Below are 22,685 nucleotides of genomic sequence, written 5' to 3'. Positions count from 1 at the left end.
AAATACCATTTCAGCAAATAAAAAAATTCTGATTTTTTGCCAAAAAAGAAAATAATTCAAAATTAATGACTCATTTAAGTGATACTTTGACCATTTTTACTTTCTACACATCCCTAGATTACAGTTTTTATTTTGCAGCTCAATTTACCGTATTACTCATCCTGAGAACTTCTCTTTGAACTGTACTCTTGTCTTTCTTCAACATCACTTCAGATTTCATCAGTACCACATCAAAGCAGGTAGGGTAGAGAAATGTTAACTGAGAAGAAAAAAAATCTCATGTGAGCTTTGCTTTTCCAAGGTCCACTCATATTTCTTAAGAAATTTCTTCCTCTGGATTTTTTGGCTGTAGATCTATGGATGTTTTTGTTTTGAGCATGTCCATTTGCATTTGTCCCAGACCCTAACTCTCAACCATCCTCCTCTTCCATAAGAGAGACTGGACAGCTAATTTCCAGCAGGTAGTAAGCTAGATCAACAGCATGATCTCTGTTAATATTTAGAGAATTTGATGTTCTTGCTCTAACTCTTTTTAGCCTATTTCCTTCTTTTCCAATTTTTTTTCATTTTGAATAGTGAACTCTGTTAAGCAAATAAGTTTTTGTCAGGTGAAGACTAGTAAGTGACTTAGGAAGCAGCTAATAGGTTAATTCTGTTCACTTTAGCTATTCACTTTTCTTTAAAAAAATGATATAAAAATGCTTTGGGTGCTGCTAATCACCTCAATAAAGAATAAGCACAAAAATATCTCTGTCATTAGGCCTGACTTTTGATTAAAATCTATAACAAAAGAAAGTGCTTCTCTCCAGAAATGAATATGGAAATAAAACAGCCTTTCTCCTTTGACAAGAGAAAACAGTCAAATATAAATTTTTAAAAAATAAGATGCTTCTGAGTACTGTCTGAAAGTAAAGATCAGTTATTTGTGTGTTTGTGGATTGAATCTTTGTTTGATATGGTCTCAGAAGCTAATGTGGGTGGCGTTAAAAAATCACAGCATGATTAAAGATTGCTAGCATGCTTTATCAAATGAAAAGGAGAAAAAGAGGAAGGCCAGGCCTCACTAACTCCTTGGAATTTCTGGAAAACACACTGACCATGAAGACTAGGAGAATAGAATGAACATTCTATTCTTCACATTTTAAAGGGAGCTTTTCATAGTGGTCTTTGTTAGATACTACGAAAAGTTTGAAAACAGGTAAACTCATTGGGATGTGGGGAAGAAGTTAGAAAATGTCCAGTTCCCTGAAAAATTGATCCTTTTGCCCATTCAAAAAGTAACAAATGTCAAAATTTGTGTAATAATTTCTAAAGTAGAGAAGTAAAATAGGGATTTATTGGACAACTATTGTGTTCCAGGCATGTCACATACTTGCTCTCATTGAGTGTTCATTCAGCCCTGCAAGGGAGATACGACTGTCCTCATTTACTACACGAGAAGGTTGATGCTCCATGAGATTAAGTCGATGTCCTCAAGTCACTCAGCTGGAGAGTGAATGGGGGACAAGAACTCAAACTCAGGGCAAACTGGCACCAACCCTCCTGGTCTTGTGACTACACCACACAGACCTCAGAGACAACTAATGTTGGTGTCTCCAACCCCTGCATCCTTCAGCTCTCCTTCCCCACAGGAAGAGCCTCTGACAGCTTCTCCTTCCAGACCCCAACTAAACAGATCCTGGATTTCTCCATTCACAACGAGGTAGGTACAAATGCCCTAAACCAGTATCTGGATTTCCCCCCATGTTTTCAGCCTTAACTGAAGGGATTTTGTTCTAAGAGGAAATTCTGGCATCTGCAGGAAATGACAGGAGGAGAGGCGTTCTCCTTGTGACTTCCTCCTGGTTTACACAAAGCCTCCCTCACTCATGTACAGCTTTAAATATGAGTGTGTGCAATGCACCATGCAGAGTTCAGCAACATCTTTTGGCTAACTAGCTGACATTTTGGTGCCTAATAAAAGTGGACAGAGCCTGGGGGAGTCAATTACAATAAGGGTACTGAGCTAGAACCTCACTGCATAAGAAAAGGAAAAATAAAGAATAAAGTGGCTAGAGTTGAAGGAAAAGTGTAACAGGTAAGCTACAGTAATAGTTATATTAGCTGATATCATAAGCATTGTCCTTACAGTCATGGGATGACTTATACTAGCTGAATGTCCCTTACCCCATGGCTAGTAGATTTCAGACATTGTATTTAGTACACACACACATATGCATACACAACTCTAAAAAAGCAATCATAAATTCAATATTTATGAGCCCTTTTAAATTAAAGCAATTAAAATTACTTGGCACTGAGGTTTTTTTAATAGTCATCTTGAGATCATTTTTTACATCCTGGGGTACCACAGAATCAAAGTACCTTATGCTAAAACTATTTTGGCCTTCAGACAATTAACTCCCCGAGGAATTTAACAGAGGGGCTTGTTTATAAGGGAGACTCCCTTCACATGTCTCTTCAGGAAGTCCAGGAACAATCTCCACCACAATCCACAGGGATTCCCTATGACCTTCAACACAGCAATTTTAACCTTGGCCTTTCCTGCCCACTGTGACACTTGCCAAGATTGCTGAGATCTTCCCAAGAGAGTGTGAGGAAGAAATCAAGATGTTGCCAACAGTTATTTTCACATAGTCCACACTAGTGATTCTCCCACTTTTTGCTTCAGGAACCTTTACGCTCTTAAAAAACATTGAGTACTCCAAAGAGATTTTAGTTACATGGATTAGACCTATTCATATTTAGCTGAGCAGAAACAAAAAGGTAGACATTTAAAAAATATATGCAATAATTTATTTTAAAACAACCAACCTGTTGCATGTTAAAATAAATTATAACTTTATGAAAAGTGACTATTATCCAAACTAATAAAAATTAGTGAGAATTGTGGTATTTAAAAATGTGTTTGCAAGTCATTTGAATGTTTGGTTTAATAGAAGAAAATTAGATTCTCTCCTGTCTGCTTCTGCATGCAATTTGTTATCATATGTCGGTATGGTAGAAGCATATGAAGAAAATCCACACTCACAAAGACATTGTTGTAGCCATTTTAGATAATTTAAGATATTCCTTTTTGATATTATATTAAAACTTGACAAGTGATCATTTTTTTGGATCAGCCGTGTAGTAAGGAACATGAAATTATATTAATTAACTTTCTATACTCTGTTACATTAAAATCCATTGGCCTACCTCGCATTTTTATGACTTCTTTACCCATGTATGATTTTGTATCATCAAGCATTAGTATTTGGAAAATATTGCTTCAGGGAATTATGCAGAGTCTTGTTGACACATACCATTATAAATATTTTTTAAAATCACCTATTAATGGTACCACCAATTTCATTGGCTGTTTAAATCATGTTCATGGTTTGAGTGCAAGTTTTCCAAAATTTATTTTATCACCAAAAAGTTTAAATTTTATCCTTGACAATAAATATCAGAGATATTTTTCTTGAAGTAACAGTTTCCCTTTGTTCATCATCAGGAACAATTCTGCCATATATCCAAGTCTGAAGATACCTCTCAGTCATTCCTTCAAGTCAAGTCATATTACATGAAAAAATGGCCAGTTTAGCTTGCAACTCGAAAAGTTGCACAAGAACTTTTCCTTAGGACAACTGTTTTACTTTGAACTTCCCATTTTGTCACACAGAATATTAGACATATATGTATTCAAGGTTAAGATGTAATATTGCTTCACCAAAGATGTTTGTAAGTCATACTGACAATCTTTTGAAACTAAAAGTGCATAGCATTTAAGAGTACAATGATGGCTAGTTTAGTGTGGCGCCATGGCCTTAATCCTTACAAAGGCTCTGGCGGTTTTACCCACATTGCTCTCCACCGGCAGTACAAATGTCAGCATGGTAAAAATGCAATTGTCTTTGCTTGTTATAAAAAGAGTTTTGACCTTGTGGACCCTCTGAAAGGATTTTAGGCACCCCCAAGGGTCTACAGACCACACTTTAAGTACTACTGTGTTATACAAAAAATTTATTGTGCTTGTAACTGCAAGAAACTTGAGGAAACTTAGAGCTACTAGAGATTCTACACTCTTGCCTTCAAGTCTTCTCCGTTTTACTGGCGGTATTGTTTAAAAGGTATGTAAGTGTTCAGGTGACAGTTTCCCAGGTGAATGAGTGTGTTTTAGTTAGTGCTTTGTCTGCTGGCTCCTTTCACTTACTTGACTTTAGCCCCATATTCAAAAATCATTTGGGTTCTTACAGCTATCTGTCTTCTCTTGTGTTCTGAAGAGTTGGATTGCTTAATTGTTCCAGAGCAGATATTGTGTCTTAATTCATCTTCAAATTCCTAGCATGTGATTCTTCATTAAGTGCTCAGGGAAAATTGAGGCTCAGTGAATTAAGGGATGACAGGAAAGTAATCTTCCAGGGTGATATGGTTCATCTTTATTTTCTTACTGCTTATTTAGGGTAAGTAGTTGATGGTGATGTGGGAATTATTTAGGAATCTAAGGCAGGGTCATTTTTGGGACAGTTATATCCTTTCTTTGTAATCTTTATATTTATCATTAAGACTGCATGCCACATTCCTGTTGCTAAAAGAAATGCAGGCTATCCGAATGTGCCTGTCTAGTTCCTTTTCTTCTAGCATATGAGAATTGAAGAGCAGCTTTATTTTGAATCAGTAGAAAATTGTGTATGACTGTTCCTGATACAAATTGTAGAAAACCTTGGTATTTCCTCAGATCTTGTGTGAATCTTCAGTGCACTAACTGAAGAAACTTGTAATCAAAACAGGTTTGAATTCTTCCAGTGTATGCTTAGGAACAGCAATCCTTCTCCCGTAGTTGTTTTACTTTGTCTCTGGCAAAAACTAATAGATCAGCCAATATTTATATATTCTTTCATGTTTTACAAATCATTTCATGTACACTCTCATTTTCTTTCAAAACAAGAGTTATCACACATCAAGGACATTCTATTCGCCAGTCTCTAGTCCGGAAAGACAACACACACAGTTCTGTTTGATGTTAACAAGAGCTCTGTGAGGCAGGTATAACTCTCACTCCCAATACACAGATGAGGAAACTGAGGTTAGGTGGGATAAATACGTTGGCCTTCTAGCTGGTAAATTACAGAGCTAGAACTTGATCCAGTTTTTCAACCCCAAAGCTTGAATTTTGTCCACTAAAGCACACTCCTGGAAATTTAATTTTGTTACTCTTATTGAAAATACTCCAAATTCTTTATCAGAAATTTGTTTCAGAACACTGCGGTTTGGGATCTGCTGGTTGGGGAACACTTGCAAAAGGATTTAGAATCTTAGGATCCATGTTATCTTTTGAGTGTCTGAGCGAAGAAAGAACATCATCAAACCCTGAAATATTTGGTTAGGATGGCAGTCCTGAAACATCAGTAAAGCTATTGATTCACACCTTGCATACACTTAGCACTTTAACTAAGTGCCAGGTTTTTAAGAAGGGTTTCACTTTACTTTCTCCCATTATCTAAAACTTTTAATTTTAATCTTTAATATTATTTTTGAAATTATTATTTGTCATATTTGATATACTAATAGAACATAATATTCTAATTTTATTATAGGCATAATAAAAATGGCTTTAAGAATCATTTGAATCACTTCCTAAATATTATCTGTACGATCCTGAAAAAGTATATTCTCCCATCTAATGCTATTTAATACAAAAGAATATCTGCCTAATCAATGTGACCCAGTAGCCCTCTTGGGTTTATGTTTCCCACTCAAACAAAGACAGTAAGTCCATCTCTGCAGTGCCTCTGTAAGTCAGTGAGCGCTCACTCTTGTCGAATGTCTTAGTGTCAAATATGTAGTTAGGAAACCGAAATGTTTTTCATGAAATTCTCTCTTTACCCAAAAGGATTTGGCCTAAAACTCTGTAGATTTTCCCCTTAATTCACTAATGTATCATACTTAGATATTATTCATCTAGGTGTTCATTTATTAAATAATTTTCCTTTTATTAAGTATAGTTTCCACTGCCAAAGAACCAGAGACATAGAGACAAAGAGAAGGCTAAAACATGGTCTGTGACAGTTTGTGTTTATTATTTTTTCCTGCAATTAAATTGCACTGATTCAGATGGTATATTTGAATCCATTGCATAATCAAATGAAATTTTAAATGTGTCAGCACTTTGAAGATTGAAAAAATACTATACAATGTTAGCTGTTATTATTATTAGGGCTATTTTAGCACAAATTGAGTCATCTTACTGCCTGGTCCAGTTATCTGGAGATTGAAGATACATGAGATAAAAGTAATATAATTAAATGTTCAACAGCCAACATGTAGGAGTATCCCTAAGATTTCAGTTGTGTGGAAACATTAAGAAATATTAATCTTCAAACATGTTTGGTGGATTGATTTGAAGATACAACTAGACTCACTGTGCAAGGCTGGTTCTTCTCAAACTTGAATGGACCTGAGAATCACCTACAAGTCTTGTAAAATCACAATTGTTGGCTCCCAGCTCCAGAGTTTCTGATTCTGTGGATCCCAGGTGGAGGCCAAGAATTTGCAGCCTGAATAAGTTCTCAGGGGATGCTGGTGCTGCTGGTCCTGGGGCCATACTCCGAGTGTCCCTGTTGTAACCTAGGACATTGGGCTCACACTAGAGCTTGGAGTGTGAAACTTAATAACAAATTATTTGTGCAAGTGAATCAGCAGCTTTCCCATTAATCAATGTATCAATAAAGGCAACCATGTTAAATGTTGTAACTACATCCATAGCAGAATGAGAGAGAAGAGAAAAAAGGAGAAAAGCTTCTAATAAAGGACTCATAACTGAGCCAACATCAGTGAAGGAAATAGAGAATCTTGCTTTTACTGCATTTGAATATTACCTTCAGAGTCATGACTGTAAGGACTGGAAGTGCTACAAAGCTAGCGACTTGATAACATCAGATCTGGAAACAGAAAAAATAAAAATAGTAACAGAAAAATACAATCTTTCCTCCCTGAAGGTAAAAGGAACACTTTAAGTAAGCTCCAACTGTCTTTAAGATACTGCATCCCATCCATATGTAACAGCCCTCACCTTAAGTCAGATAAAGGTTAACTTCATGGAGCATGGAGGGCACCACTAAGTGATCAATTGCTTTAATAGACAATCTAGATTCTTGCGTGCACATCTCTCCTTGGGGCTGCTGCTCTCCCTCGGACCCCTGTGGCCACTTAACCACTGCACATCTCTCACATCTCTGTAGACAACAGATAGAAGCACACAAACCTTTCTAAAATTCTAAGCAAGACCAGGATTGCCCACACCCCCCACCAACTCTTGGACTCACAGAAACACAACAAAGTCACTGTTAACATTCAGACACAACTCTCACCCTGCCAGTTCCTAATGATGCTTGGGAAAAGTTGGGTCATCTGAAATGAAATGATTTTGCCTCAAGTTAACCTGTGATCCTAAATGGGGTCTGTAGCAGTTAGGATGCTCATTCTTCTATGAATTACAGTGACTCCTTGCCCCTCTTAAGAAATTAAACACACGGGTTTTATTCTCTCATATAAAACAGATCCAATCAAAGGCAGTCCAGATGCAGTGTGATGGTTTCATGACATTATCAGGGCCTCACATCCCTTCAGGCTCTTGGACACCCCAAGCCCAGGTATCAGCCTCGTCTTTGTGGTCCAGGAGGTGCAGCTGAGGTTCCAGCTAATATAGACACATTCCAGGCAGCAGACAGGAGTAAAGGAAGTAAAGGGGTGTGCTTCCACCCTTCAAGGGGGACATTTTATATGTTGCACACAAAAGCCCCTCTTGTATCTAGTTGTCAAAGGGCCTGGGAAATGATAACTGGGCAGCAAGCAGCTCAGGTGAAAATTAAGGTTTTACCATTAAAGAAAATCATGGATATTGGGTTAGCAAATAGTAATTGCTGCCATCAAGTCCAAGAAAATTAAAGTTCTTGCTTTCCATCATAGAAAGGAGTAAAAGGGTAAAACACAGCAACATTACAAGTGTGGGTCTCCCACTTTGCAGAACAGAAGAGCTCCTTGGAGTGCCTATTGAAGTTAGCACTCTAATTTGGTTATTGTGGTCAGGAGGTACCAAAAACCACACTTTGAGAAACTCAGCTTTACAACTTCATTACCATTTGTCAGCCATCTGTCTGTGACTGCCTGGAATGCTACTGATCATCCCTTGATAGCAAATTCTGTTCTGTTCCTTTTTTTACTCTTTTATTCCCTATAATTAGTCTTACAAATGAGATGGACACACTCCCCAAAATATTTGTTCCATTCATACAGCAAAGTTGGAACGATAATGACACAGAGCAATGCAATAAGCCCCTCCTTGAAGGCACAGGGTGAAGGTCTTCCCCAGGAGGTGTTAACTTGGGTTCCAGAGTTGTAGGAGCACCAGGGCCATGCCTCTCCGTGACTTTGTTGGCTGGAAGCAGCTGGATCAGGCATGGCAGTCAATCTAACTGTGAGTGATTAATAGCCAAGCAGAATCTCTGGAGCTTTATTCCCCAGTCTCTGCTCTGCTTCCCCTTTAAGACTCAGGTAAACGTCGGAAATGGACCTAGGGATTATAGCTGACAAGGGGTAAATGCCTTCGTGTTGTCCTCCAAAGGTTAAGGTTCCCCAGACCCAGTGGGAAGCCCCAACCTCCAATAACCATTAATCCACTCTATACTGGTAGAAGTGAGCATATTTATGACTGCAGTTACTAAAGGGTGAAATAAAGATTAGATTTTAGTTAGGAACGCAAAGCTTTTGAGATCAATACAAGCTCACTGCTGAAATCAATCTAAAGTTTGGAATTTTTAAGTAAAGATTTACTGGGCTTCCTTGTACAGTTAATTTTCCAAAGGGAAAATAAGCTCAGAAATGTAATGTAGTAATCAAATTGAGTAAACACTAGTTAGTTTCTACACTGACCTTGGTTATGCACATGTCAAATAAGTGTGTAAAGCAATAAAAACGCCCATATTATAGACTGTAAATTTGCCAATAAACAGGTAAAACCAAAATACACATATAGATTTACTTGATAAAAACACTAGCAGCTACATTTGCCTATTTGAAAACAGAATCAATAGACATTAATAATGAAGTTATTCGTGCATTTCCCTATTACTGTGAATATTAAGTGTTTCAATTATTTCTACTTAGTTTGATAGATAAACGTATAGCCATATTTTATGAAAGTTCAAAAATAGTATAGAATTGTTCTTGAAAACAAAAGCTACCATTTGGATAAAAGAGCAAGTGGACTGGAAACACGTAGCTTGTTATTCTCCTCTGGTGTTCATGTTTGATGCATGTATACAATTTATTATGCAATTTCTTGAGATTTGACAAAGTAATTGTCTGGCAAACCATAGCTTTAATGATTTTTTTCTGTTTCGTATGAAAAGATGGTAGGTATTTTAGGAAAATGGCTTACTGGGTCAGTGTCTACAAGCCCTCTTTTGCTTGTTATATATCTGTAAGTTGTGGATACCCAGGGATATTTCAGGAGGAGTGTGATTCCATGTAGTAAATTCATTTTTTTCAGCAGAGTAAGTGCATGAAAGCTTACAGTAAGCTGTAACTTCAGAAATTATTTAAGCTACTCCTGGGCCCTCATAGTGGAACTGCGTATCTTCTTGGTAAGGTAGGGAGGAGAGCATCTCCCACGTGAAGGTGATACTGGAAGGCAGGTGCAGCCTTCGGTTAATTTCTGAGTAGACTATTGAGATAGCTAGCAGATTGGTGTATTTTCTGTATGCATCTGTTAACGGTAATACATATTCAGTTGTTAGAAAGTAGAATGATCAACTACGCCTAACTTATTTGCTGCTCAGACTTATTTGCCACCATTGGCTGCCAGGAGGCCAGAGGTGGGCTTTGAAAGCCTGTTCGCCTAGAGTATTCTCCTTCCATTCACTCCACACTGTGGAGCAGAGCTGTACGAGAATTTGAACTCTGTGGACGTGTGTTGCCCCCTTGAAATATTTACAAAGTAGAGCGAATTTTTTTTAATTTGCTTAATGTTGGCATCTGCCACCTGGTGCCTCACTCTTGGGAAACATACAAAGCCACTGAGCAAACATGTGTATATATTATTAAACAGTAGAATCCACTTGGGTCATAGGAGACATGCAATGTTTCTTACTCCATTAAAGCTATTACATAGTCCTAAAGCAATATTTTCATATATACCCTCTAAGAATGGGTAAAGTAATTCTTAAGTTTTACTAAGTACACAAATAGAGTGATTAGATATACACTATGTGTATATCTATGTATGCAGGCATGTGTGTATGTAATTGTGTAATTCCTGTGTGCATACATATACTACGTACATATATATACATATACAAAATCACCATGTCTACCCTGGGTTGGAGAACCTGACCACTTAAATGCTTGTTCAGATGTCTTGATCAACAACAAATTATTTTCTAAAAAACTTGGCAGTTTTCAAAGTGCTTTAATAAACTAAACTTTTATTAGGAAATTCACTTAGCACAAATACCCTGTCTGCTTCTGACATGCAGCCTTGGGAATAAAGCAATTTGGAATGCACTGCTATCATAAATCCAGATGGTTTCAATAGAAGCTAGGTTAGCAGTTATGATACCAGAAATGTTTCTAGGTTTGTGCAGATTTCAGAACCATACTGATGACAGTTATATTTAAATGATCAAATTTCCAGACAAGGCCAGTTCTCCCATTGCACGAAATCTCAAAACACTTAAGACAACGAATGAGCACAGAAGTCATCTTATATATAACATTACATATTTTGTTGAATTAATGACTGAATAGTGAATGGAATCTGTCCATATATCAACATAACGGAACAAACAAGTCCAAGTCTCCTGCCCCGGTGGTGACAAGTTAATTGCCTTCGTGGCTCTGGATAGAGAGTTGAGCCTTTCGGAGACACAGGATTCTTCTAGGCCAGCCAGGATGGGGACTGATCAAACAGAAGGAAGTTCTAAGAATCTCAACTCTTCATTTCATACAAGACTATCCCTAAACACAAAGGATTCACAAGGAAAGCTACATTCAGTCTGCACCTTTGTACACCAGAAAAATCCACCTATTTTCATGGCTACTTATTATAGACTTGAAAGGGTTCTCAAAGAAGCAAATGCATGTTACATACAAGGACAGGTACACCTTCTCTGGTGCCTAAAATAACAAATTTTTAAAAGCTAGCAATACCATACCATTGTAAAATCCACAAAAATAACAATTTTAACTAACTAACTAACTGCCTAAGACACTCCTATATACACTCATTCCCTTGATTTTTGGCTTCATAGTCTTCAATTGCATAATAGCTAAGATTTTATTTTCTAGAAAACAAAAATAGATCACTTAGTCTTTCTAGTCTTTAACATATTGATCAAAATCTGTGTTTTTATTATTAATGGCTATAAAATGTCTTTCAACTTCCCAACTTGTATGTATCAATAATATGATGTACTTGGGGAAAACTGCATTTTCTTTCATAAATGAGCTATAACATTTCAAGTCTTCTTGTTTAGGGAATTGTCTTTAAATATCTTCATATTCTTTAAGGACTTGCAATCATATAGGTTCACATTACAATACAGTTTCTGAACCAACACTTTCTTGCCTTGGTGCTGTGTGAGTCAGCATAATGGAAATCAGAACACCCTGGTAGTCATTCTTTCATTAAGGAACAACTTAATTCCACATGGGAAGTAATTGTGAACACATAAACGCATCCTACTACATGCTACCAACCCAAGCCACAGTAAATTCTCAATTGTAACGTCCCTTTAGCTGTATCTCAGAAATGCTCAGGGCTCCTCTAACACCATCTTACATGAGGGATATATCGAAGCGGAAACAGAAAGCAATCTTAATTGTTTGCAATTGAAATGTCTTATTTTTGGAAAATTAATACATTGCTAGTTCCCCTCCCACAGTTCATGCAAATGAGGGGCCTTTCCAGGGTTTAGCCCTCTCTGATCACTGAATTGGGGTATAATCTGTCTATGGGCTCTCATCCTTAGGTTGGAAGGCCCCAGCCCTCTACTTACTTTAAGCGAATTTACCCAAGCTCTGCATTATGAACTGAGTGTTCATATCCCAGGCCTCGGTCAGCATTTTCAGAAAATAGAGACTCAGAATTTGAGAGATTTAGAGCTAAAAAAATATATTAGCAACCACACAACCCCCCCTCCCCACTCCACAGATACTTTTGCATTATTTTATCAGTTTACAAATTATTTTGACATATGTTAGCTCCTTTTTTTTTTTTTCTTTTTTCTTTCTCCCTCCTTCATTGGTCAGATTGTGGCCTAACAAAAGGAGGTGGTGGGTGCTTTTTCTTATAGCTTCTCCACAATAGGCCTGTGTCTGTGAACTTGCTCTAAGGTAAGACTCCTGACATCTCTCCTATTAAATAGACACTGGATTTTGAAAAGTCCAATCGAAAAGATATTGGACTTTAATTGCGAAGTATTCATTTTCCACATGTCACACTGAAAGCATTTGAAGCATAGCCCTATTATATAGAAAATCTGAACATCATTACTAAAGGATGTAGTATATTCCTTCATAAGAGCACTTCTTTATATCCTGTGAGAGCTCTTTATACTCTAACGTCTCATCATTCCCCAAATAGGACAACAGGGTTCCTGTTCTTCCTCTTCATCACATTGTTTCCCATATAAACTGTTTAAATTAACATAAAGTTGGCTAGTAATAGAGGAGAGTTGAAAACATCGACGTGAATAATGTTTAGCTTAATAAAGATATGGATAGTTACATATAGAAACATTCATAGAAACGCGTGTGTGTACAAGGTTGTTATACATACAGATAGTTCCTTGCTTTTCAGCTAATAGGGCCTAAAAGAAGCACCCTGCTAGCAACTAGCACACCTAATGCTCACATTTTCCTTTCCAATACCATTCTCTAATAAAAAGGAGTCCAGGTTTTTTGGAGAAATTATTGATTCCAGGACTGGGGCATGAAATATACAAGATGACGTGTAATACCTTGTCATGCCATGAAGGAAGGAAGGGAATGAGGTGAGTAATGATGAGAGTATGTCAAGAAATATAAGAGCCAACTGCAAAACCTCCCAATGGCCAAAGATAAAACAGTTTGAGCAACAAAATAAATTGGTATTGGATTATAACACAACATACAAAATAAATACCCACAGGTCCATAGTGATATAAGTGAATGAATGAATGAATGAATGAATGAATGAATGAATGAATAAATAAGGGAGAACAGACAAATTTCCCTTGCAGACAAGTTTTAAATATTTCTGTAGATATCCCACCCCAGGAAGCTGGAGCATAACTCTCACTCCTTAAGCACAATAAAGTTATTATGAATATAAGATATGAAGAAATTTGCACTAAGACAAAAACTGGGAGCAAGAATAAATAGATATTTCAAGGTATAAACAGATCATCTGTAAGGAAAACTAGACTAAGAAACTTAGATCAATGGGCTAGTGAATATTCCAACACAACAATAGCTACCTTCATTTTTAAGAATTAGTAAGATCCATTTTTAATTTTTTGAGGTCACTCCCCGCTGCTTTCCACAGTGGCTGCACCAGTCTGCACTCCCACCAACTGTGAAAATGGTGCCTTTTCTCCGCATCCTTGTGAGCACTTGTTGTTTGTTGATTTATTGTTGACAACCATTCTGACCAGTGTGAGGTGATATGTCGTTGTGGTTTCAATTTGCATTCCTCTGATGATTAATGACGTTGTGCATCTTTTCACATATCTATTGGCCATCTGTATTTCCTCTTTGGAGAAATGCCTATTCAGGCCATTTGCTCATTTTTTAATTGGATTGTCTGGGTTTTTTTGGTGTTGAGTTTTAAAGTTCTTTATACATTGGAAGTTCTTTGTAAATAAGGAGATATTAACCTCTTATCAGATTTCACTTCTGGGAATTTATCCCAAGAAACCCAAAACACTAATTCAAAGAATATAAAAATACAATAGCCAACCAAGATTTGGAAGCAGCCCAAGTGCCCATCAGCAGATGAGTGGATAAAACAACTATGGTACATTTGCTTATTAGAATACTACATGACTGTAAAAAAGAAAAAAATTATCCTTTGTGACAGTATAGATGGACCTGGAAAACATTATGCTAAGTGAAATAAGCCAATCAGAAAAAGACGAAACCATATGATTTTGCTCATATGCAGAATCTAATGAAGAAACTGAGCCAACAAACAACATAGAGACAGACTCACAGGTAGACAGCAGGCTGACAGCTCTGGTTAGGGGGTGGAGAGACCCAGTGTTAAAGAAAAAGGGCACATGGACATGGACAACAGTGAGGAGATTGTGGGGAGAAGGGGTGGGTGGAGGGGAAAAAGGGTATAAGGGGGGGATGATCATGGGAAAATGAATGAATGAATGAATGAATGAATAACAAGTATTGTCAAAAAATAGAAAATTGAGGGTGGAGAAGATTAGAATAATTTGCAAATTTGAGTAACACTTTATGATAAACACACATTGTCTTGCTTATAGGAAAATAATTCCATGCTTCTTTTTTAATGAACATTTAGAATATGGCATTTCTACTGTAAAACAAATACTTTCCCATAAACTTTAACTCTTCAAAAATGTTTGATGCATTAAAAATAATTTATTTATGAACATAGCTAGTATAATTTCTGCTATATGTTCAGAATACTTTCAATTTTTGATTCATTGTCTGTTTATGACTATTTACACAAGGATGACTGGGTAAATATCTCTGGCCTCAAGCTTCTGTGCATTTTCCCAGAAGAGACAATTTTTTTCTTTTTCTTCTTTTATTGTGTAAACCTTCATCTGATTCCACAAGTGACTAGGAAAGTTCCCAATTTTTTAGGGGGGAATATTCATTCTAGTCAGTTCTTCTCAATGCAACCCTAAACAGTAGTTAAACAAAAATTCTCTCTCTCTCCAAATACTGGAAAACCAAAACGAGAAAAGTGATTTGTCCAGAGCCAGATAATGTCAAAGACAGAAGCTGAAGCACATCATCCTCTCTCATTTCAATCATTGCCATGAAGGCCTGTTGCCTGAAAGCTACTTGTCAAAGTCAGGACTACAGTCCACACCCTATCATGAAACTGATTAGTAACAAATAGCTTAACCTTTTACCCAAGAATGTACATGAAATTCCAAATGTTCCCCAAGATAAAAGAATGATGGTTTTTAAAACTATGGGTAAATAAACAAACACAAAGCACCTCAAGAACAAAGGCAAAAGTAGTGGTACTTTTGTTAAAAGTGACCAGTTGCTTCTTGACTAGCACCCTGAATTGTTGCAACCCTGAGAAAAACAACTTCTTTATTACTTTCTTCCCCTAATATTTGTTGAGCACAAGACAGAAAAGCTAAGAGATCTTTCTAGCTACATATGTTTATTCAGTTTTTATTTTACAAACATTTACATTGCACTCAGTATGCATCTGGCGCTGTTCTAAGCATTTTTACAAATATTTACAAAAATTTAAGTGTCATACAACCCCAGGAAGCATGTGCTATAATTATCTCCAGTCTTGGATGAGAAAACTGGGGAAGGTTATATGCCCAAGGTCACAAGGATGCAAAGTGGCAGAGCAAAGGTTCAGACACAAGTGGTTCTGCTTCCCAAACCCATGCCTGGAATCACAACACTGTGCTACCTTTGTTCAGCAGTGCAACGCGTCCAAAGAGGGAACTGCTCCTTTCGGACGTTTAGAGCACTTTGTGGAATGATGGTCGAGATAAGTTAAAGATTTGAGGAAAGCACTTGCTCGGGTCCCAGTGAGCTCTTATCTATGTATTGTGAACAATAAATTGTTTATTTTGCAATATAGTATTATTCATTTTTAGACAATAGCTTCATAATCAAGAGACTAATAGCACTTTAGTCAAATACCCAATACAGTCTAATTTTTACCTTTTAAAAAAGATTTTATTTATTTTTGAGAGAGAAGGGGAATGGAGGGAGAAAGAAAGGGAGTGAAACATCAATGTGCTATTGGTTGCTTCTCTCACGCCTCCAACTGATACCGAACCAGGGACCTTTTGGTTCACAGGCCGGTGCTCAGCCCATTGAGCCACACCAAGTAGGACCAGTCTCTCATTTTTAAATATTCCCTTGTTCTTTCTGCTGTTAGCCTAATAAATCTGAAAATTCTCTATTACTAGTCTACCAACATATGTATGGAAGAAGTACTGTGGGCAAGGCACATAGCTATGGACCATGAGAGATTCTACCAGACACAAGTCTCTTTCTCCCAAGAAGCTGATAGTCTAATTGAAATCATAAAACATATTTCCTTAAATAAGTGACTAATAATATAAAGCAATAAATAATAAATATCAAAAGAGTATTATAGATAATAAGTGCTATAAGGAAGTTAGAGGCCTACATCTTTCTGCTTCAGTAGTTCATTATATATACCCTACTTTTTAAATTAATTTTATTTAGCTATTTTTCAAGTACAGTTTTTTGTCTATTTTTCCCATCCCAGCCTCCCCCGCCCCCTTGCTCCCCACCTCCCTCCCATTTCCACCCCCCTTAGTTCTCGTCCCTGTGTCCTTCCTATTTGTTCCTCCAAATCCCTCCCCCCTTTTTCCCCTTAACTTCTCTTCCTTCTCCCCTCTGGTCACTATCCCCTTGTTCTCTATTTCAGTGTCTTTGTTTTTGTTTTTTTTTCTGCTTGCTTGTTTGTTTTGTTGTTTAGCTTCCTGTTAAAGGTGAGATCATATGGTATTTGTCTTTCAGCACCTGGCTTATTTCACTCAGCATAATGCTTTCCAGTTCCATCCATGTTGTTGCAAAGGGTAGTAGCTCCTTCTTTCTCTCTACTGCATAGAATACCATTGTGTATATGTACCACAATTTTTTGATCCATTCATTTACTGACGGGCACCTAGGTTGCTTCCAACTCTTGGCTATTGTAAATTGTGCTGCTATGAACATTGTGGTGCATAGGTTCTTTGATATTGATGTTTTAGGGTTCTTAGGATATAATCCTAACAGTGGAATACTCCATTAGAGTAATTATCACATCTTAATTATCCACTTAATGGGTTTAATTTACCTGCTTGTCCCCTTCATAAGAATGTTAGCCCCTTGAGGGCAAGGATGTAGTTTTATTCATAATTGTATCTCTAGTTTAGCACTTTGCCTGGTATATAATAAATATTTAACTTATGCTTGAGGAACGAATGAATGAAAGAAGTTCACCCTCAGGCATTTCTTTTGTGACCACTGCAGCCGAACAGTTAATCCTTGGAATCAGAATGTATTAGCTTAAGTATCAGCTCTACCTTTGAAAAACTGTGTGACCCTGAAAATTTTACTTGATTTCTCTCCACTTCATTTTCTCATTGCTAAAATTATAATAGTACTGTTCTTTACCAGCTTATTTTGCTATGGAACAAATCACCCCAGAAACAAATGGCTTGAAACAGCAGCCATTTGCGTAGCTCAGAGTTCTGTGGGTCAGTAATTCAGACTGCGTTGGTTGTCCTGTCTCTGCTGGGCTCATTCATACACCTGAGTTTAGTTATCAGGTCAGCTGGAAGTAGGTGGTACACGTGGAATCTCGTCTACCACCAGGCTAACCTGGGCTTTTTCACATGGCAGCTGGCAAAGGTTCAAGGAGGGAGAGTCGAAGTATACACGGCCTCTGAGGCTCAGACTTGGAATTGACACGAAGTCACTACTGGCATCTCCTATTGGTCAAAGCAAGTCCACACTCCCGGGGTGAGGAAATAGGCTTCACTCTTGATGGGAAACCACAGCAAAATCACATCAAAGCAGGGTGTTTATACCCAGAAGGATGATCTACCACACTCTCACACAGGACTAGCGAGAGGATTAAGAAAATAAAACACCTAAAGGATTTAGACTAGTGTCCACCACACAAGTAATGAGCTCAGTAAGTATTAACTATTATAGTATTAAGTTAATTACTAGTATATAGTAATACCGTAACTATTAAGTCTTATCCTGCTCAAGGTTGTCAGGAATAGTTTCACAATGAAAATGTAAAGAAACCTGAGTTTAATCTTGAGAAATAGGTGGGATTTTTATGTGTAGAGAACCCAGGCCACGTGTAAGGACACAACATAAGCACAGACACTATGCTGTGAAAGTGGAATATTGTTAGAAAACAGCTAACAACAGACTCCCCAGAAGACCTTGAATCAGATCCTGGGAATCCAGAATGTTTGCCATAAAATGGGGTTTCACCTTGGGGCAACAGTAAATCATTGGCTTTTGACAAAATGCTAGCCATTAACAGCATTTCTTATCTTTTACTGTTATTTCACATTTTCTGTTATTCGGTGAGCTTCTTGATGCTGATAGCTTTGTGATAGCTCTGGCCATGTCTTCCCAATATTTAAAATTAAAAAAAAATAGAAATATACGAGCTTTGTCTGGGTTTTCCTACTTCCTGGCTTTAAGGAAGCTCTGAGGTCCTTCTGTACTCAAATCTGTTTCATCAGTGAAATGGGATAATTTCTCTCTTTATCCATCTGCTTCACAATGTTAACAATCTTAAAGGTCAGGCCACAGGAAATAGTATTTACTCAAGAAAAGAAACACAAAGGAACGCCAGACCCTGATGTTTATACTCACAAAGCCCCATCAGGAAAGTCAAGAATGGGGAAAATAAATCTTAATGTGGCTGCCCCTTCATGTTAGGTGACAAAAAAACTTCTAGAACTACCCTGAAGATAACCTTGAGCTTGTCCAGCCCAGTGAGACTCCCTGACACCCCTGGGTCCCCGCCACACTGAAGGCTGACCAGACTGCTCCGAGTTAGTGGCAGCGCTAAGTTGATTGCTCAGTGGCAACCGTTTCAGAATCTTTCTACTGTACATAGTTTAAATGCACAGTCACTGACAAATAATTTTGATAATTCCGTCCAAGGATGAAGACTGCTTGAATTAGATGACTTACATGATCACATTTAATTTTTTGTAAGACAATTCTGGCTTCTCTTACGCCATGTAGAATCCATCCTGCTGAGTGCTCTTGACTAGTCCCATCCTTCCTGCCATTTTAAAAACAATAGTGGCGGAGATGCAAGCCTCTGATGGTGCTCAGCAGGACAGATCAAACACACAGATGCAATTTATGTACGTTAAACAGTGAAGTAGGATAAAATTCAGATACTTACAACCGCTTAGGAGCAGGCATCTGATTGCTGCAAAATGAATCTTTCATAACAGGATTTATTGTACATAGTGTCATATCATTTGTGAGTTCTGCAATAATTTCAGTCAAAACCAGTTGGAGGTGGGAGATTTACATTATATCTATGATAGTTTATGCACAGGTTATAAAACGATGTCTTTATTATCAATATTTTTAACTGTAATTTTTCTCTGTAATTTTAAACATTCTCAAATAGTATAACTTTAAAGCCCAGATGAAAACAACCCAGCTGCTTTGGAATTGCACGGCCTCAAATCCCCTCACTTTCCATTCCGCCTTTGTTAAAAAGCAATACAATTACAGATAGTCAAAATTTTTGAAATGTAGCTTTTATATTGTTGGGAAGCAACAAAGATCCTAGAGGTCATCATGAGTGACCAATATATCCTATCAGAAAAAAAAATTCAGAACAGATATTTTGAAGTCTACAGAACACACTTAAATGGCTTTGTTTTAGAATGGAAAGATGGTAACAATTTAAGTGATCGCTACTTTTATTTGCCTTTGGATTTAGTTCCAAATAGTTCATTGGAAACTCATAAAAGATCAACATCAAAGCACACAAAACAAATTGTATTTTGCATGTTACAAGAATTTGATACCAATCCTTATAGACCTGATATCTTTAATTGCTAATGAAACAGAACCCCCCAAAGGTGCTATGTGATAGTCCCACAATCTTCCTATTCAAGACCTAAATAAGGGAAATGAAAAAAAAGAAAAGAATCAAAACAAATAATAGGGCCCAAAGACCTGAATAATCTCTCTTTACCCTGCTTTAAACAACAAAAAATCTTCTTTTGCCTTATTTCACCATGTATTTGGGCCTTTCTATTATAAATATGAATATGAGAATGTAGCATTTCAACAAGATTAGAATAAAGAAGTCTTACCCTTAGATAATCTAGGACCATGATGGAGAAGGGCCTTTGTAAGGGAAACATTTTCAGATAGATCCTTTTTCATCTATTCAAGAGGAAATATCCTATGTGCATGTCAATGTTCACCATTCTCAGTGGGGAAGTCCCTATTTCTGAACCAAAGAATTTCAGGTTTCCCCCTCCCTTAAGCAGGTGTCTTTCCATCTCTCACAAATTAAAGAAGAAAGTAAAAAGACAGCCTTTCAATGGTGCCCTGATGTGTATTTCAGTAAACTTATTAATCAGAGCACATATAAATTGGAATGAATCATATTCTCATACTCAATAGCAAACAAAACTCTATTTAACTCCTGTCCAGCTTTCTTTCATGTTCATCTTGTTCAAGGGTATACCTTCCTATTTCTGCTTCTTCTTCTTTTTTTTTTTTTCCTTTCTTTCCTGGACAGCTCCAACCCCCATTGACAACCAAAATACAGGGCTATAAATGTAAAGGTGCAATACATCATGGGGTAAGTCTCAGGAACGTGTCCTCTACCAAAATGCACACGAAGCTCTCTAGTACGGGTAAAATCCTGGAATCCTGTTGGGGTTCATTTTGCATGCTAAGCAGGGTTAAAATTGTGAGCTCTGTGTGGTTGTCCTTATTTATCAGATGAGCTACAAAGTTGAAGGGTTACCTCAATGAAATTGCAGCTGAGTGCCTTAGCTCTTGATTCTAGCTCCTGCAAATCAAAAAGTCCTAACTGAAAGACAAATCTGACAGTATAATCTTCTAATAAAAAAGTGACTTCTGAACCCTTATCTGTTGAATTGACAGAGATGGTTGTTTAACCAGACAAAATGATAAAGAAAATATGGTTTCCCACAAGATCATAAAGCTTGAATAGTGCAGGGAAACAAACATAAGGCAGGGGGCTTTCACCCATTCTGTCTACCAGTTCTGCTTCCCCCACCCCTTGACCTCTGGGGGTGCACTCAGCCACTCACCTCATAGACAACAACAGCTAGTGTCTTCCAAGTCAGACCCCACCCCCAATACCAAGACACTGCAAAGTGGCATCTTGGCATACTTTGACTCAGACGGTTTCTGCATTTCATAGTTGGGGTGGGGGGGGTGGAAGGGAGAAGCAGCATACCAATGTAGTGAAATCTGGAAACAACAGCATATATACAGACACAAAAAAAAGTTTGCATATTGCACAGAGTGCTTGAAGATCATAAATCTATGCATGAGAAAGATGTAGTGGAAATTTTGGGGGGGATTAGAGTTTATTTTTGTCATCTCTCTGAGACAGCTACTCATTCATCCAGATCACAGCTAAGAAAAAAGCTGGTCACAGAAATTAGCAGTTTCAGCTCAGCAGCGAAGTCGCCAGCCTGTGAAGGCAGAGAGAAATTGACTAATTAGCAATGCGCACTAAAACTTGACGGTTCTTTATAGAGAGAGAGAGAAGAGAGAGGGAGAGAGAGGGAGAGGGAGGGAGGGGGGCTCGCTTTTTCCCCTTCTTTCTTCCAAAGATGTTTGAAATCGCAGTCATTTACGCTCGACAATTTTTACAATAGCCTTGAGCCATAATTTTGCGAGTCTCTCCAGCATCCATCCCCCTGTACGGTCTCTCTCTACTGGCCAAGCACGACCGTTTCTCTCCCCAACCGTGGATTTCCTATTACTCTCGTTACGACTCACTGAGCCCCAGGCCCAAGGATAATGATGTGTTGTTTCTTGGTAGCATAATTTGTCACACGTACATTTTTTCTTCTTCTTCTCTTGCAGAAAGCTCTGCTCCCTCTCTCTCTCCCTCTCTCTCCCTCTCTCTTTCTCTCTTTTTCTCCCTCTCCTACATTTTCTTGCTGTTGCTAATTCATGGTGATCAAATGATGTACGACAAAATAAATTGTAAAGAGTGACTGCCAGGAGTTGGGAACCAGAAGGTGTTTTCCCCCTCCCAAGGAGAGCACAAACCTTTAAAAAGGAAGGACAATTGATTTTTGGGGGGGAGCTTAAGTGAGCCTTGACTTTGCAGCTGGTTGAAAGCAGGTAAGTTTCTGGCCTTGTGTCTGCCTTGCGTGTATTTGTTGTCTTTGGGGTTGTTGGTGGGGGGAAGGGGTGGGGGAGGGAGTCCTGGGGAGGGGGGCAGTTGTGTGCAAACGCTCATAAAGATTAAAACTATGGCAAGAAATAAGCAGATGAGGGGGAAAGGCAAAGGAGAACAAGAAGGAAGGGTAACAGGAAAAGATGGGGGTGGGGTAGGGGGGAAGAGACAACGAAGCGGAGAGAGTGAGAGAGGTATGACCTGGTCCACTTAAACAGAGAGACTCTGGGAGATGTTTCAGAAAAGCCAGCGCTTTGGGGGCGAGTGTGGGGGGGTTGCTGCCGGGGGAGGGAGCTCGAGAGAGGTTAGGGTCCACCTGGAACGGGATGGTAAAGTGAGTGGAGAGGAGCCCAGTCCGGTATGAATAGGAAGCCGGCGATCCAGGACCGGCGCCAGGCAGGGCAGAGTGAGCCGCAGTGGAAGGGGCAGGTCCGGCGGGGTTCCTCGGAGCCGGGCGACGGCGGCGGCTGTCCCCGGCGGGCGGGCGCGCGGGCGGGATGTGGGCAGAGGGTCC

General features: G+C 38.2%; 1 protein-coding gene across 2 annotated transcripts in view; it reads left to right on the top strand.

The window, feature by feature from the left end:
- Positions 1-22,059: 22,059 nt before the first annotated feature.
- The window catches only part of KLHL14 (kelch like family member 14), a 95,853-nt gene continuing 95,227 nt past the window's right edge, over positions 22,060-22,685 (top strand). The window contains exon 1 of one of the 2 annotated variants that reach the window (XM_037154520.2): positions 22,060-22,116. The gene's annotated coding sequence lies outside the window, so the exon portion shown is untranslated. Of the gene's footprint in view, positions 22,117-22,522; positions 22,601-22,685 lie in introns of those variants that run through there. The other variant, XM_037154519.2, reaches the window with a different exon arrangement.

This window comes from Artibeus jamaicensis, unplaced genomic scaffold (genome assembly GCF_021234435.1).
Source record: "Artibeus jamaicensis isolate MK-2021 breed Jamaican fruit bat unplaced genomic scaffold, CSHL_Jam_final contig_354, whole genome shotgun sequence".
NCBI classification, from domain to species: Eukaryota; Metazoa; Chordata; class Mammalia; order Chiroptera; family Phyllostomidae; genus Artibeus; species Artibeus jamaicensis.
The sequence above is the reverse complement of the archived record's forward strand: the minus strand, read 5'-3'. Positions and strand labels throughout refer to the sequence as shown.